General features: G+C 32.2%; 1 protein-coding gene across 1 annotated transcript in view; it reads left to right on the top strand.

Moving 5' to 3' along the window:
* LOC106463794 (SWI/SNF-related matrix-associated actin-dependent regulator of chromatin subfamily D member 3-like) overlaps positions 1–18448 on the top strand; it is a 335955-nt gene that overhangs the window by 190669 nt on the left and 126838 nt on the right. Inside the window, exons 7-8 of the mRNA XM_022391691.1 lie at positions 3546–3695; positions 15560–15680. The gene's annotated coding sequence lies outside the window, so the exon portion shown is untranslated. The remainder of the gene's footprint in view (positions 1–3545; positions 3696–15559; positions 15681–18448) is intronic.

Here is an 18448-nt window from a genome sequence, read left to right as displayed (position 1 = left end):
TTTATTTTCTAGCATTAGTGTTTTGTAAGTGTATATAAAAAAAAGTACAGTGATTTGAAAAAAGAAAATAAACAAAATATATTGTTTCAAATCTAACGTCCTTAACTCTATGCCTTCCCTTAATTTTGTTCATTGTTACAATTTTGTATTACACACTTGTGTATGGGGCGGTGTTGTCAAATAATCTAGAATACAATTATGTTTGTTATAATTCATGCATATTTGTAAATAAATGTGAGAATGCATTAAATCTGCAATTTTCTCTAAGCAAGTATGCTTAGAAAGTACAACGATTAGATTGAAAGACACTATTTCTCAGACTCACGCAGACTATTAAAAAACATCCATAGATATACCACCTTTCGCTTATAGTGTTTTGTAGTTTATATTATTACGTAGTATATTCGAGAATATTCTCATAATAAATGTTATAAGACTGAAGATACGTACTTTGAAATGAAATTTGTCAATTTAGCTGATATAAATTATATTTTAACATATGTTTAATATATTTAAGGCTCGGCATGGCCAGGTGTTTAGGGCACTCGACTCGCAATCTCCTTGCCCTTTCAGCCGTGAGGGCGTTGTAATGTGACGGTCAATCCACTATTCGTTGGTAAAAGAGTAGCCCAAGAGTTGGCGGTGGGTGGTGATGACTAGCTGCCTTCCCTCTAATCTTACACTGCTAAATTAGGGACGGCTAGCGCAGATAGCCCTCGTGTAGCATTTCGCGAAATTCAAAACAAACAAACAATAATATATTTAATTAGATTTTTTTCAGAATTATAAGAATACTTTGAATTAAACTTTTGAGGTAATTTTGTTCTAAATGTTAGTTAGTTTTAAATAAATAGCAAAAAAAATTAAATTCGAATTTGAGAAACCTTACGCATATACATTAAAATAAAAACTAGCTTATTAATACAGCTAGATATGAAAATAGTTGACTTTTATTTCAGAAATATTTATTGGATCCACAGTTGATAAAAGCTAAAGAAAGCTTCTTTCAAATCAAGAGTTCTTGATTGACAATTGCTATAAAATTATTCCTCTCTCTTTTTTTTTAAGTAGTATATGTGTATGTTTAACAACTCAGGACAAAAATCTGAATTATTGATGAAATAAGCGATCATATACTAAGTGCAATGTAAAATTCGATAGTACAACGTTTTTTAAGCTAACCCAATTTGTCGTTTTTCAATGAGAATTTTTTCACAAAATGTATTTTATAACTGAACAACAGCTCAAAACAGTCACAATCAAATTTTTCCAGCTGATGTTTATTTATGTTCAAAATATTCAAAAGTTTCCGTGTTGAAGTCACTTTTTTATAATAAATATCATTTAAATATTGTTGTGTTCTTTCCACGAGGAAATATAATTGACAACCTGCTTATATAGATATCAATGGTTATATTAAATATGCTAGTTATTTTAATTTTAAGACATTTATAATAAAAGTCATGAGTGGAAAAGGTTGTTAACTCAGCCATGAAAATATATATATGATTTTAATATTTATAAAATAGTTTGTTTGTAATTAAGCACAAAGCGAAACAGTGGGCTATCTGTACTCTGACCACCACGGGTATCAAAACCCAGATTCTAGCGTTGTAAGTCCGCAGACATACCGCTGTGCCACTGGGGGGCTTATAAGATAGTAAATTTAACTTTTCTATATCTTTTTAAAGCAAATCCCGAATCCTATCTGTACTAAGTATAATACCATTTTAAGCGTTTTAACATTTAAGGTTGACAAAATTATAAACTGGAGCTTGGTTTACAGTTAGTAATAAGTAAGTCGACAAAACCGACATAAGAGATATTATTTAAAGTTTGTACGTATACAACTTTTAGCAAATCAGAAACTACAAATAATTAAGTGTAAAAATTGTTTCCAGTTAAAGGAGCTTCACAGTTTGCATACGTTATTATCGTGGAAGCTAAAAAGTGTTTTTTATTAATAAGGTAAAAATTGATTAGTATAACGCTAAAATAAGCATATATTATCCAATTATGTGAATAAATATTTGTGAGTAATTAGTTTCTGAACAATATTTGAAGTATTGAGCAGTCCAGACATTAAATAGCATAACGTTTAATAATATAGTAACATTTACAAAAATATATGATTTGTGTGCAAACCAACTCGTTGAGTCTGTGATTACTTGTTTTCATTGATTTCACTGTGTGTGAATCAAATTTACGGCTGAAAGATTATGTGAAACAGACGTAAAATAAATGGACTAAGTTAAACTTTTGTTATAAACCAATTCCTTCTGTGTTGCTGTTCTGGTATGAGTTCCTGTGTAAATAACATTTTAGTTTTTAGTTTAGAATTATATCGCTTAAAGTTCGCCATATATGCTTTTGAGCCATCATAATTTTTTAAGTCTTGGGCGCTAAAAGTGACGTCAGAAATGGAAATCTGGAATGAAGGTTTGTCCATTCAGAGTTATTTCTTAGCTAAGTTAATTAATTCTGTTATTACATTTCTTAATAATTTTTCGAAAACATTTAGCACAAAATTGCGTCAAAATACAGAAAAAAATTAACTGTATGTACTCTCATTATCTTGCAGTATCTGAACATCGAAGTTTTATTACTTTTCGCGTGGTGATTTACATTCTTGAAAGCGCACAAAAGCAGATTTTCTATATCAACGCATTAAATAAAATATCGTACTTCCTCCATCCGAGTATCTTTTCTTCGTTCTATTTAGCTGCAATATCTTTTCAAATCTATGTGCACATTATTTTATTGTATAGATAAGGATTGCTTCATTTATTCAAATTTTCAGCATGTCGTACCAACTTTTACATTCACTAGCCTGGTGAAGCTAACTAAACCTTTGGCATTTGTGTTTTAAATGTTAATATTTTCTTTCTCTGCTCAATATTTAGAAGAAAGAAAAAAATGTTTCTACTTTTATTCATTTTATCTACTTTAAAACTTTAAAGAACATTAATCCCTTTAGAATATTCAGAATTCCGATAAAACGTAGAAACTGCACCACATTACCATGAATAGTAAAAAATCTTTCATCCCTTTCGTAGATCGATTCATATATTTCTAAGTAATAAAGAATGCATTTTTTAACATAGATCTGGTTATGTCAATAGCGTATATAAACAACAGTGTGAGATTTTTATGTATTTATTATGTATGTAATAAATACCTACTAAAATATGGCTCTTTTGAACGATTATATTATCGTTATGGAAATTATAATTTAAAATTCTGAAACAAAAACAATATTTAATTAATAACTAGTCAAAGTTTCAGAAATGCATAAGTCTTATCTATGTAAATATCAGTATTTAAAAATACATGAGATGGATTGTTACCATTATCAGTTGCCACGTCAGTGTTTACCAATAATTGTTTTAACTCAATGCTACACAATGGGATAATAATTATAGTCACACATTTTGTGCTTATAGTACTTTTAAGAGTATTTTATTTTGAACGTAATATTTATTTCATAGAATGCTTGTCTATGATATTTCATGTGATATGCAAAATTTGGTGTACTATATTTATAGGTGAAAAATGCAACAGACACCACGATTTTAAGAGTATCTGTACCATACAAACAATGGATTCACATTCTTGCTTTCGCAAATCTATGAAAATAGTATGAAACAACACACGAATTCGGAACCGTAACAACAATGGGGAACCATCTGTTTCAGGTAAGAAATTGAACGGTCAAGATTTATGTTAAATCGATTAAGTAAATAGAAAGATACAACACATTAGAGAACAAATATACACCATGCACACATCTACTGTATACATATAAGTATAAAACTTTGAAGTACTATTTTAAATTATGTGAGTTATGTTATCTAAACAATTTTTAGTAGTTACAACAGCCATGTAGAAAAGCTCATTTATCTAAAAAACAGTAATGTCGAATACCCAGAGTAATGTAGACTACTCAGTTATCCAAAGTGTAATGGAATGAATGTAGAATAATCAGATACAAAACTTCTAATATAAATATCCAAAGAAGTTAGCGTTTCAGACTGTGGATCAGAGATCCACTGTTCGCGTCCCATTACCGCAAAAACCTGGTTTGCACTTTGAGATCATAAATATATCATAAGAGTGACAGTCAATTAGAATAAGGTAGCTGAAGAGTTGGAGGTGGGTACAGTCAGCTTTCTGCCTTTCCTCTTGTTTGTCAGTTCAAAATCAGATAGTTCTTCTATAGCTTTACCTAATTATCAAAAACAAAACAAACCAAAGGTAATGTCTAAAAACATAAAACAGAACATAAAACATTTTCGAGTGATTGCTAACAAAGAGCTGTAGTTGGAGTAATTTACACAACATTTTCAAATACTCACACTAATCAGCCATTATTATGAAGAAAGAAAGTTTTTATTGTCGGTAAAGTTGCACATTAAACTATCAGTTCCGACGCTTTACGTTTTGGGAATAAAACAGTTAAAGTTTATAAATTTGGTGTACGACATTCATTCACATTCGACAAAAAACGTACAATCAAAAGGTTATTTGCCAAAACTGTGCGTTGATGAGAGAAATGGAAAGGTCAAGTTAGTATTTAAAAAATGGTTGCTCGTACCGACGTGTTTCGTTAACTTTGTTTTTTGTTTTTGAATTTCCCTAATTTAGCAGTGTAAGACTAGAGGGAAGGCAGCTAGTCATCACCACCCACCGCCAACTCTTGGGCTACTCTTTTACAAACGAATAATGGGATTGACCGTCACATTATAACGCCCCCACGGCTGAAAGGGCGAGCATGTTTGATGGGACGGGGATTCGAACCCGCGACCCTCAGATTGCGAGTCGAGCGCCTTATTCACCTGGCCATACCGGGCCCTTTCGTTAACTAAAACACAGTTACAACTTCAAGTGGACGGGCGTAGCCTAGTAGTTAGCGTGATCAGACTTGAATCTGAGCGTTCATTGTTCGCAAAAACGTTTTGGTAGGTGAAATATAAGAATAATGGTCAAATCCTAATATTCAGTCAAACAAGAGTAGCCCAAAACATGGCGTTGGATGTTGTTGACTAACTGCCTTCCATCTAGTCCAGTGGTTCCCAAAAGTTTTTGTTCGGGAACCACCTGAATTATTTATTGTACCACGGTGGACCACTATTGGGTCTGTATACTATGCTGACGCCTTTTTTTTCGCAGCTTTTCAGCCTTTCTACAAACCACCTGAAGGAAACTCTGAACCGTAGAACAGAGCCGCTTCCCTAGTTTATCAGTTCACAATTAGCGACGGTTATGTGCGAAAATTCTAAAACGAACAAAATATCTTCAAGATTGAGGAATAACAAGAAGAATTTTAAACCTATATAGTTCGGTCCCCCATTAATGACGTAGAAATTAACGTACAGTTTAAAAATGTAACAATTAAATGGAGGTTTTAAAACTTGAAACGGTCCATATTTATGGTAAAATTTGATTGTTTTTGACGTTTCATTTTTTCTTGCTAAATCGTATAATCCTTCAACATTTTTTGAAATACCATACAAATTAAGTTTAAAACTATAAGTTAAAACTGCCATATTCGTTTCGACACTATCTAGTATCTTACTGTACCACGTATGGCAAGTTAAATTAACTATTATTCTAACTTAAATGGTTTCGGTTTAAAACTTTATTTGTCTGTAGTTTCAGTAACATGTATAATTTTATTTACCCCCCCCCCTTCTTTAATCGTTTGATATAATGCATTATATTTTTAGTTGTTATTAACTCATGTTACAGAAAAGGAACAGTTATTATAGTGTGACGAATTCGCATTAATTAATTGAAGCATTACAATCCAATAAATGTTATATTTTGAAACATATTTTGTTAAAACTTAAGCCTTTAGAACAAGGAGATACTCTTATGAGCGATGATTACTATCTCACCAGCAGTGTATTTTGTTAACGTTACTGTAAACCATTAATTATTTGAAACAGAACTGTCATCTACTATTACATTTTTTCTAAACAAGTAATAAATATAGACTAAATCTAACACGGAAGAAACTACTCACTCAGAATGTTCCAAGTAATCATTACAGTTATACCCTGTAAGCATGGGCCTAATCCTATACCAAAAGTTGAGATCACAATGTAAATATATTTTGCTTCCTTCCTTTGCATTAATTAGAAAAACTTTGGAATATATGGAACAACCAGTAATGGATTGTAAGAATAGGTTATTCAGATACGACTCTAGTATTTTTCCGTAAAATTATTTATTTGGGTAACTGTATATTTGATTGGACTTCTTGCAACTCGCCAAAATTGTTTGTTTATTCTCCTGAATTGAATAATAATATTGACTGCTATTCTTATACCACACTTACTGCTGGAAATGTAAAGCATATTTTGGAGTACCACGTCTCGAACCCAAGATCCTATACACTAACACCTTCGTCAGGCTCAAACCCTCGCAAAAAAATGACAGGGAGGAAAAATGTAGTTTGCCAGCTTATTGTCATATAAACTTATCAAAGTAATTAATCTTATATATACATAATGAAGAAATAGAAAAACTTTTGTTTTTTTTCTTCCACGCTCACTGGAAATTAAAATGCTAAGAAACATTTTATGCATGCTAAATTTTCTCGGAATGTGTAGGTAAATTACTATTATGTCCAAAATCCAAGTAATGTTATTTCAGTGACTGAAGGTTAGAGATAAAAAAAAAACTTATATAGTTTTAATATGCTTAACCAATGGGCCAGTAAGAATCATATTATGTACATTCCAACAGTTTAATAAATTGTTTAATATGAAAAGAACTTTTATTAAAGAGCAAGTCACCAATTCAAATTATCAAGTACTTAAATGGCAAATTATATTTAGAGGTAGGCATATTATATTTATAATAAAAATATGAATCCTTTATAACAGTTTGCTGGACAACAAATTTTCTTTTTCGAACGTATTTAAAATAGGAAAATTTTTAAGCATTGTTATTAAGTTGTTCTACCCATTTAATACACGTAAATCGCGATCATACTGTAAATAACTTTTTTTGCGTGATATAGTATTGAATACTTGTGTATTTAACACACCGGAATTAAACTGGGGTGGAACGGTACGGAACGACTTTCTGCCTCTTGAGACCTCAAGCCATTAACGTTTCTGATCTTCTGATTGGAAGAAAATTATTATCTATTTTACCACACTGTGATCCACGCAACTGCTACAAAATGAATCACAAACGGAAAATCCATCTATTTAAAAATCCCACTTTAGTCACAGACTACATAATGGTTATACGATTTATTGTAAAGTGCCATTTCTTAATTATATATGAAACTTAATGTGAATTTATTCATCAGTACATCTAACGATTCGGTGAAAATGTCGGAAGATAAAGAGTATGAATAATAACGTGCGATTGTTATTCACTCCTCCAAAAACTGGTCTTTATTCTTAAATAACAATAGCCACTTTTTCTAGGTTTAAATATTTTATTAGTCTTATAATTGCTAGTCGTAACTCGTACGTGCCTATAGTAAAGTCTCGTAAAATGGTGTAAACAGCAGTAATGGAAAGGTTGTAAAATGATGATATGAATCTTTCAGTACGTCATCGTTAGTTCATGCCGTAAAAAAGAAGTATAAGACTGCGCAAAGACTCTTATTAAATCTATTAAACGCATCTGGAAATCTATGAAATTGCTTTAAGTTCCAGTTTTCATTTAATAAACATAATCAATAACTAATCATACTAAGTTTTCTTTCTCTTTTTCCACCCTCTTTCTCTCTACCCCTCCCCCCATATACATACATATATATACAAATATTTGTGATTTATGTGTAAAGAGTAAATTTTTAAGGGCATTTGTGTTCATCTAATACGGCACAGTGTATACTATTTAGGCTTACGAAGACATTTTCTTGCTAACGCTAAAGTCATACGTACTGAACCGATTTGGTTAAGTAACACAGTTGTGATGGTATGGGATTATTGTCAACTACTGCTGGGTTCAATCCGCTGTTGATCTAGCAGTTTAGGTCAAGTCGTTACACAATTCATTAAATGCATTTACGTCACATTTAATTGAAATACAAACACAATAATTACTGTTAAATAAGGAAACCGAAGGGCTATGAGAATGATATTCTTAAGATAAAACTTTCCTCTTGTGATTTGAACATAACTGTACCTGAACCACGAACACGCCTTTAATAAACTATATATTCCAGTTATACTTTACTTCTAGTGATTTTGGGCGTGGTATTAAGCCATTGTCAAAGCATTAATCGTACAGTCATTTAAATCCAAAACTTATGTCTAGAGCTTCTCATAAACAAGAGTACTACCAAGTAAAGTAAAATAACCCTAATATATTTCTCTAACACATAGAGAATAATGTGCTAGTTTTCAAAATTCCATTCGCAAACGATTTTCCATCAGCTTAACACCAGCTAAAACAACTAAAGCGAATTTAAACATGTGTTGCTAAATATGAAGCATCATTCGTTCCAATTATAATTGAAAAACACGAGGCTAAATATAAGATACTTCACCACTTAGAAACATGACGGTGGGTTGCAGTTCACCAGCGAATTCAAAAAGAAATTAGATTGATGTGGTCTAGTAGTTGGCGTTTCGAACTGTAAATCAAAAGTTCGAGAGATTGAGACGTGGTACACTTTCAGAAGGTGTCTTATAAAAGTGACAGTGAAGACCTTATTCGATTAAAAAAACGCAAGTGGCGGCGGGTGCTGCTTACTAGGTGCCTTCCTTCTAGATAAAAACCCAAGATTAGGGACAGCTCTACCTGAATCCCAGGTCTATGACGTTGAATCTACGTGCGTACAAAGTGCCGTTCAAGTTATAAATTCGCCTAAAAGAAATGTATGATGACGGCTTTATGACAACCTAACGAATATTCAGTCATTTAAATGTACCTTTTATACATAATATGATTTCTCTGATAAATACGATTTAAAACCTAAACAAAATTATCAGAAACCGTTTTTTTAATAAATCAAAACAATACACTAACAATCAAAACAGGCAAGTTTATCCACATCAAGTGTATTTGATACTACTATAACATATTTTGCTAAATATTCAAATAACCTTTACAATAACAATTCATCCTTCCACCTAATAATCGCTTCATTTGCTGAAATAAGCCTTAAAAGTAAGTGCTAAAATAAACATGGCAGATGTCATTTCGAAAGCAGGTTTTTGCTTTATCCTTAAACAGCCTAGGTCCATTCAAAAATAGAAATTGTCTTAAACAGTAAATTTGTAGTTCAACTTAAAATGTTTTGCATCTGTACTAATCGAATGAATAGAAAACAGTAAAACACATTACCAAAGTTTAATTACCTTTGCTTTCTGTTTTTGATGAAGAGTCAATCATTTTTCCTTGATGCTATTATTGTTTTGTTTTGTTTTAGCAGAGTGAATGAAGAGAGAACTGGTTGGCCACTTTTTCTTCTCTTAACTTTTCGACTTTTGTTTTTGGCCAAATTGGATTGGAGTTCAATAAACCAGTATTTGGATGCAGTCAGCCCTTTCTTTGATTTTACCTATCCCAGTCGTATAGCGCTTTTCCCAAACAAAAAAGAAGCTAAAGATTATAATTCAGATTTTGATTTCTAGTAAAACGACAAAAACAATTTGGTGTTGTTGTTGTTGTTATTTCATTCAGTGAAATGAAGGAAATTTTTTTAAGTTAGATTAAGATTCAGGTTGTTGAAATCGGCAAAATCCGGTAAAACAAAGACATCATCAAAAACCACCCATTGTTATTTCGGTCTTAATCTTTCAGCGTCTACCTCTTCAAGCGTTTATATGACTTGAAGGAAGTCAACGAATCCAAAATATGGACTCTTAGTTTTCTAAAAGTAGAGAAACGCGATCAAAATTAGCAACGGTTACAAGGAATCTGTTTGTGATTGTACGTAATCTAAGAGACCGTATTCAAATACCCAAATTTTGACATGGCAAGATGTAAGCCGTGATTTTTTAACAAAACGCAAAATTCTGTCTAAAAATCCATAACTTCAGTTTAGTGGTAGTTTTTATCTATCTCCCTCTCTATCTTCATCTATCTCCCAAATTTTGACATGGCAAGATGTAAGCCGTGATTTTTTAACAAAACGCAAAATTCTGTCTAAAAATGCATAACTTCAGTTTAGTTGTAGTTTTTATCTATCTCCCTCTCTCCTAATCAAACTGGATGTATGATTTTAAGTTGGTGAATACGGTAACAATTCAGTTTAGTGGTAGTTTTTATCTATCTCCCTCTCTTCTAATCAACTGGATGTATGATTTTAAGTTGGTGAATACGGTAACAATTCAGTTTAGTGGTAGTTTTTATCTATCTCCCTCTCTCCTAATCAACTGGATGTATGATTTTAAGTTGGTTAATACGGTAACAATTCAGTTTAGTGGTAGTTTTTATCTATCTCCCTCTCTCCTAATCAACTGGATGTATGATTTTAAGTTGGTGAATACGGTAACAATTCTTATTTTGACCAAATTTTTATTAAAATAAATATTTCTACGATGCGATAGACTCATAGTCGTAACAGTATTATTTTATTCCATTAATTAATAATAGTTATACTTTATTCGTTAAGCTTACCGATTCATCAATATAAAAATCCACCTTTTCCTTCCAAAATCCCATTTGTAACCTATTAAACTTGTAAGGTTTTTCAAATCAGATTCCTTTTGTTTTGAACAAGCATAAAAATTATACCATTTTCACATAATAAAGCGTTTCGACCATAACCCAATACCAAAGGCGTTTCCCCGGGATCATCAAGGGACATTTTGATAAATTATAGAAAAGGTGTTACGTTTTATTTTTACTTTCTTTATCGACGTTCTCTGTGAATCCACCAGTAAAGAAGTTTCTATAGGTCATAGGTGGATAGGCTTTCTAGAATGGTGTAGATTAATATCGTGCATCATGACGGTTTGTATGATAATCTAAGAGAGCTTGATTCCTTGTCCCCAGGCCGAGGGTGGAGCTTGTATCCCATTTGAACAGCGATAAACACACGGACGACTGAACGCTTAGAGAACTCGTGGGATTCGTGCAGAGTCCATGTTATATAAAAGTTGCGTGCCTTGCGTGACCTAGACGCTCATTGTGTAAATGTCCCTGCAAAGTAATCTGGTTTAAATATGAAGCAATTATTTTTCTCTGAGGGGAATTCTCCCTGTTTGCATTGATTGCAGATAGCAGACGTAAGATTGTCGCAAGGTGGCTTTGCTCTGCAAAGACGCTTAAGAATTTTTATTCGAATCCCAAACAAAACAAATTGTGCTTTTTCATTGCACCCAGAGACTTTAAAAAAATCGTATTACAAAAATTCGTTTGCTTTCGCATCATACTGGATGAGAAAGTTCTCAGGGAATAATAACTAATTACTTCTACCATAGCCTAACAATGGTCAATTGTAATTTATAATAATAACGAATTACTTCAAACATAGCCTAACAATGGTGAATTGTAATTTATTATTGCAGGTTTCCTTTAAATTATGTTTGTTTGTTGTTTTTTTTGCCTGTTAAGCTGCATAATATGATTATATATTTTCTCGTTATCCCCTGCGTAAAATAGCTGACTCTTTCCTATTTATACATTAGTTTGTTTGCTAATAAATCGTATAGTATAGTTTGCTTTCACACAACAATCATTAATTATTGGCCACTTGTTTTTCTCGGCTATCTTTGCAATTTTACGGTAGAGTCGTAATTCAACTTTTGATTTGGAAAACATAAACTCACCTTGCGGATTAGTTATGTCAACAGATAACAAACTTCATTTATAAGCCATTTATATGTCCTGTAATATTGATAATCGACTAACATTTATAAAAACAGCTGTTAAATTCCCGATTAAAATTACTTTTTCTTTGAGAAGTTTACGTGGAAATTACTGAAGCCTCGCTATTTAATCAAGTTGGCCTTTTGATGTAACGCATTCATTACTCTTGATTTTATTGAGATATATTTTTTCATTTCCTCTCACAACATACCAATAAACTATTATGAAAGACGTTTTAAAGGTGTGCATTCAAAAACCATAATGATAAAAAGACAATAATTTGCTAATACCATCAAAACGCTATTTAGAAATTTTAAAACCCTCGTACAGGTTATTTCTAAATGACATAAAATTATTTCAGCAACGCATTTGCATAAAATTCACTATATAAACTCAAAGAAGCTGCATTTTGGCGAATATTCTTGCGTTTTTCTAAATGATTGTTGTTTGATATAACTTGTTTGTTTTGTTTGTTTTGAATTTCGCGCAAAGCTACACGAGGGCTATCTGCGCTAGCCGTCCCTAATTTAGCAGTGTAAGAGTAGAGGGAAGTCAGCTAGTCATCACCACCCACCACCAACTCTTGGGCTACTCTTTTACCAACAAATAGTGGGATTTACCGTCACATTATAACGCCCCCACTGCTGAAAGGGCGAGCATGTTTGGTGGGACGGGGATTCGAACCCGCGACCCGCAGATTGCGAGTCGAGTGCCCTAACCACCTGGCCATGCCGGGCATTGATATAACTTTAAGCTCAGCAACCTGAACAATCACCCCAAAGTTTACTTTTCTATTCCCTTATGATATTGCTGTCTAATGATTAATAAGATGAGAATTTTTTAAACAATGAACACAACTGATTTTAGTGAGATATAAGTGTTTTCTATTCATTTAATAAACTATGGCCACAAACATGCTTTTATATACATCAGTTTGCTATGGCCCAACACGTCAATAAAAGTCCTACATGTTGTATATCTATTTCTGAAACGATAATCTTTTGACAAGCATGCATGTACATCTTAATATTGACAGAGTCCATGGTGAGGTAGTAATTTCCGCTCTCTTTCTTTATGATACTCAAGCGTACTAACACTAGCGTTGGTCTGTCAAACTTGTAAATTGTATAAGTTAATAACGTAACGAGTACTCATTGCTTGAGAAAGGAAATTAATAGACATATGTTCATGTTTGCTTAGCTGTTGAAACTACCTAAAATTAATAAGTTGGCCATCTGGCATAAAAATAACTACCTTGAAAAAACTAAAGGAAAGAAAGCCTTGGTAAAGTAAATATCTACAAAAGTACATTACTGACGTCCACAAATTTGTTTGTTTCGGAAATTCTCGCAAAACTACACTAGCATCTGAGCGAACCGATCCTAATTTTAAAGTGATAGACTAGAGGGAAAGCAGCTGGTCATTACCAATCACCGCCAACTCTTGGGCTCCTCTATTCGAATAGAAGGACTTGATTTTGTCTCTTCTAACGCACCCGTGGACCCAAAGTGCGGAGCGCGTTTTTGCGGCAATGGAACGCGAGTTGTGGAGCCTCAAATTTTTACGATGGCGGGCTAACCACTAAGCTATGCCCGGCCCATATGTTTTTTCACATATTTAAATAAAAGCGTGCACTGAGAAAATTACACTAGTTTAATTCACTTGTTTGCCTAAAAGCTTGAACCAAAAATCTACACTCCTCTCGTCCACCTGTTTCACTGAAAGTGTGCATCTGTAAAAGTACACTTCTATTAAATATCCACTACCGGCACTTGTGTTTAAAATTTTTTCCTAAAATTATAATAAATAATTAATTATAAACAACGTTTTATACTTAGACAATAAAACTTTAATAATTAAAGTTTTAATTGTGTAAATATAAAACGTTGTTTTTAATTAATTATTTATTATAATTTTAGCCAAAAATGCACTCCTATTATTTATCTGTATGGCTAAAATCGTGTAAATAGAAGAGAACGCCATTTTCATCCACTTCCTTTAATTAAAAGTGTGCATCCAGAAAATTGCACTGCTCTTGTCCACCTGTTTAACTAAATACGTGCATCTAGAAAGGTACGCTATTCTCGTCCTTATGTTTATCTAAAAGCGTGCATTTAAAAAAGTACACTATTCACGTTCACATTTTTGCTTAAAAGCGTATATCTAGAAAACTGGAAAGTACTCTATTCTCGTCCACTTATTTTCATAAAAGCATATATCTAGGAAAGTGCACTGCTCTTGTCCACTTATTTTCATAAAAGCATATCTCTAGGAAAGTACACCATTCTCGTCCACTTGTTTTCATAAAAGCATATATCTAGGAAAGTGCACTGCTCTTGTCCACTAGTTTGCCTAAAAGAATATATCTAGAAAAGTACACCATTCTCGTCCACTAGTTTGCCTAAAAGCGTATATCTTGGAAAGTACACCATTCTCGTCCACTTGTTTTCATAAAAGCATATATCTAAGAAAGTACATCATTCTCGTCCACTTGTTTGCCTAAAAGCATGTATCTAGAAAAGTACATACACTGCTTTCGTCCATCATTTTTTTTACAAAGAAATTAGTTGGCTTGACTTCCATAATTTGTAACATTATTTCCTAAAAGAATAAAACTGCAACAACATTGGAATCACGCTGTAGGAAAGAATAATCATTGTTAAGGTGGTTGAGGGTATTATTTCAGAAATTAGTAAATTACGCGTTTAAATTATAACGGAATAGTTTGAACTTTATAATTTCTGAAATATAATTTTGCCTGGAGATTCCAATATTAGTAGCTAGCATTAGATAGCAAAAGCTCCAACGTTGATCGATTGAAAACAGTAACTTCAAGCTATGTCAACTCTCATTAGTCTACTTAAGTTTAATGTAATTATTAACACTCAGCTTTCAGTTGGCCTGTTTCGCTATGCCTTTAAAACTGAATTTACAACGTATAATACTCTAACGTATGGATGAGTAGAACATATTGAATTTTAGATCTGGATTAAAAACTTGCTTTTCTATCATTTAACATGCGCATAATAAAGTATATTGTTTACGCTACTGTTTTAAACACATGGTTAGGTTATTGACTGTGGCACAAAAGGAACAGATATACGTAAAAAAAAACAATGAGTCACAATTCAGAATCGTTTATTATACCTCTAAGATTTAGCTGACGACTTATACAATTTGCCGTTTATTATGTTCCTCTGACGTTAATACAATTACGTCAATTTTTATTTTACTGGTAAAGTATTTTAAATGTAAATTCACTAAGCAAAGTTTGTAGTGGCGCAATAATACCTTTAGAAGAATGTTCTAGAATTTTCAGACGTGTCCCATAAACATGGTTATTTTGGGCTTAGCTAAGATTGAAACTATTAAGAAAGTATTAGTGGTTTTTAGTAACTAGTAGTTTTTCAAAGACTGAACCCAATTTACCATATGATATTCCTAGGACTTAATTCACTATACAGTGCTTCCGCATAAAAGCATTGGTGACGTGTATTCTCCACAAATATTGACGTCACTGATTTAGCTTTAACTCCATGATATGTATACTTTATGTTTGAACTATTATTAGAATTAAGCTATTTATAGTAAAATTAAGCGGTTTCTTTGTTGCACCCGTATACCTTCTTTCCCCACGCATACAGCATATTTATTTAAGAAAGGTTTGATTTGTTCACCTTCTCGTTGATATTTATACACTGCAGTTCTCATTCTTCACAATGAGAATTTGTACTCTAGGAAATTATCACTTCTTTTATTCTCGTGACAGTTTATATACATTCACTGTGGAAAACAAGGAGATAGACGACTGTAACATACCATGAGCGGATCCCGAAAGTCCTGATATTAAATCGTCGTATACTGTAGTGAGGGGTCTACAGGGAATCAAGGTATGTTTAAAGTAAATGAATCTATTTAACGTAGGAAGAAAGTGCTAGATGTTTAAACGTAGTCAGCCCCCGAAGCACCTGACAATCCAAACGTAATTCAGAGCACTGATAATTTGAAGAACAATCAATAAAAATCAATAAAGTAAACTTCAAATTAGTATTTGTGGTACACTTTATAAATATACGGAAATAATGTTGTTTTTAGATGTATTTATAAAACTCAGAAAAGTTACATAAAAACATGTGAAACCATTGTCAGAAAAGAGAAAAACAGTCTTGCGCAAACCAAATTTTATAATGTGTAACGAAGTATGATTCTACAGTTGATAAAGACGTAATAAAACTAATTATGATTTTAATCGTATCTTTGTTTTCTGGTTTAATTAGGCTTTTCAGTAAAATGAGACTAATAGCACTTCAAATTCACTTCATTGAGTAAAACGCCTCGACTGCAGATAAAGTGTAGTTTAAATACTAATATTCTCTCTTTCTTTTTTAAACTGGGAATTCGTATTGAGCCAATAAAGAAAAATTTGATTAAAACTATTTTTCCAACCAATGTTCTCATGAATTAACATGATGTATTTTGGATCCTAGGAGCTTTACTTTTATGTTTTGAGATTAATTATCGATATCACTTTATCTAAAAGTATTGTTTCGTGGTCTAGGTTTTATCAGAATTGTTTTGTTTTTTAAAGTTTAGAAAATTTAGACTCACACATTTGCTGATTGATGTCTTTTTTTTTTATTTAAACCAAAACACGTTTAGTTATGAAAAAGACATTTAGTGTACTTTTTTCTGACGCGCTGTAACAATAATAGCAAGTAACTTTGGTCTTAGGGTGGGAAAAACTACCATAAATTTTAGTGTTTTCACATGCGAATATATCTGTAATTTCAATCCTATTGATCGGACAAACATAGAAGTTGTCATTTATGACAGTTGGGTAAATATACCAAAAAAAAAACGCCAAAAAATAGTGGGCGGTAGTAAAAGGTATAAAAATCACTATTAGTCTTATTGTAGTATGATGTTACACTTATTAGTTACCAATTAACGAATCATTCTTAGCCTACTTATGTTTTAAACACCATAAGACTTAATAGATCATAAACGACTGAAATAAATGGCTTTGTGTTTTACAACCCATCTGGTATAAAGAGATTTGATGTTGAGCGAAAAACCTCTTTGGCAGCAGCGTACAGCAGATAATATGAAACTGAAATGCTATTATCCACTTTTTTTTTTCTGCAAATTTGTATTGAGCCAGTAAAGAAGAAGGCTGTTGTTAAAATTGCTATCAGTCTTAGTATGATGTGATATTACAATTGGTACTTCATTCATGACGCTGGAAAACACGTAGGTTCAAAAAATCAATTTAACACAAAAATACAAAACCCTATAACCGAGCCCTTTCTAAAAGTGCACATTTTTGTTCTTCGTGAGTTTGCATGTTCCAAGATCTTAGAAAGTGTGTTTGTATGTTTGTAGTTCGACTGGCAAGTTGTCTACGCATTTTGAAATGAGTTTTTGTTTGATGTAGGTTTAAGTGCAAGAGAGTAAACTTCAATGAATATAGCCGGTTTTAATGGAAAAGGACACGTTGTTCTATTGCCTAGCTTGTTGAAAACTTTGTTATAATCTCTCATTAAGCTTTTTGTGATAGTATAAGTAAGAGTGTATCATTCGTGTTGCAAAAGAAACCATATAAAGAAATGCTGATGTCACTTCGTATTTTTGAATCAGCTGAATACATAGTTGACGTTAGTAAATATCTATTGTATCACATAATTTGTTGTAATGCCAATTTGTATGATAAAGTATTATATATATATTTGCAATTCCAATATAACTTAATTTTGTCTTCTGGTGCCATATATTTCTACGTTCCTGGTATACTTAAAAAGTAATTGGCTGGATGGATGGACCAACAAACGATAACTAAACCTTAAAACTCATATAACCTAACCATATGTATCATGCTGTAGTTTTGTGGTTTTACAAATAGAACTTACATTACGAGCTTTTATCGGAAGCCCATTACATTTTAAAGCCACTGCTGTATGTTTTCTGAAGCCACAAAAGTTTTTTTTATTTTGTTTTATATTTTATTTTCAACATTTAATGCACTTTTCAATCATGCTTTTCCTACTGGGTTGAGACATAAATAGTTAATTTTCACTTTTCTCAAAACTTTAATTATTGCAATTGATATTTAGTAATTCAATCAAGTTCTTAATACTCAAGGGCATCTTCTGTCCGCTTGTTTGTCTACAGAATGAAAACTCTCAACCTATAAATGAAAAATACAAAGAAATTAATTACATGAGCACCGAACAACGTCCCCGTCTCTAAGGCACTACAGCTTTAATCATCATGTTTATACAGTGTCGCAGTAACAGATTTCTTGAAACGTTCTTCATCAAGAAGATGAGTAAAATTATTTTTAACGTATTTTTTTTTAAAAATCATATGGTACCAAGTCTTTTTTTTATTGGCAATCAATACATGACTTAATAATTAAAGAGAACTTTGGCTTATTGTTACACACAATATTAGCATAAAGGATTACAGTGAGAAAATATTACTACTTAAACACCTCTCCAAAGAAGAATATTTTTAAAGAATTAGGAAAAAGTAAAAAAAATAATAATCCTTGCTTTACAAATCCGAAATCGGGTTAGCTTACCTGTAAGTTGTATTGAACATCTATTGAACTTCGTGTTTGGTGCTACAATAAACCTCTGTAGAATCTTTTCAAAAAACA

The sequence above is a fragment of the Limulus polyphemus genome, unplaced genomic scaffold (assembly GCF_000517525.1).
Source record: "Limulus polyphemus unplaced genomic scaffold, Limulus_polyphemus-2.1.2 Scaffold55, whole genome shotgun sequence".
Classification (NCBI taxonomy): Eukaryota; Metazoa; Arthropoda; class Merostomata; order Xiphosura; family Limulidae; genus Limulus; species Limulus polyphemus.
This window is presented reverse-complemented; position numbering and strand designations above follow the sequence as displayed.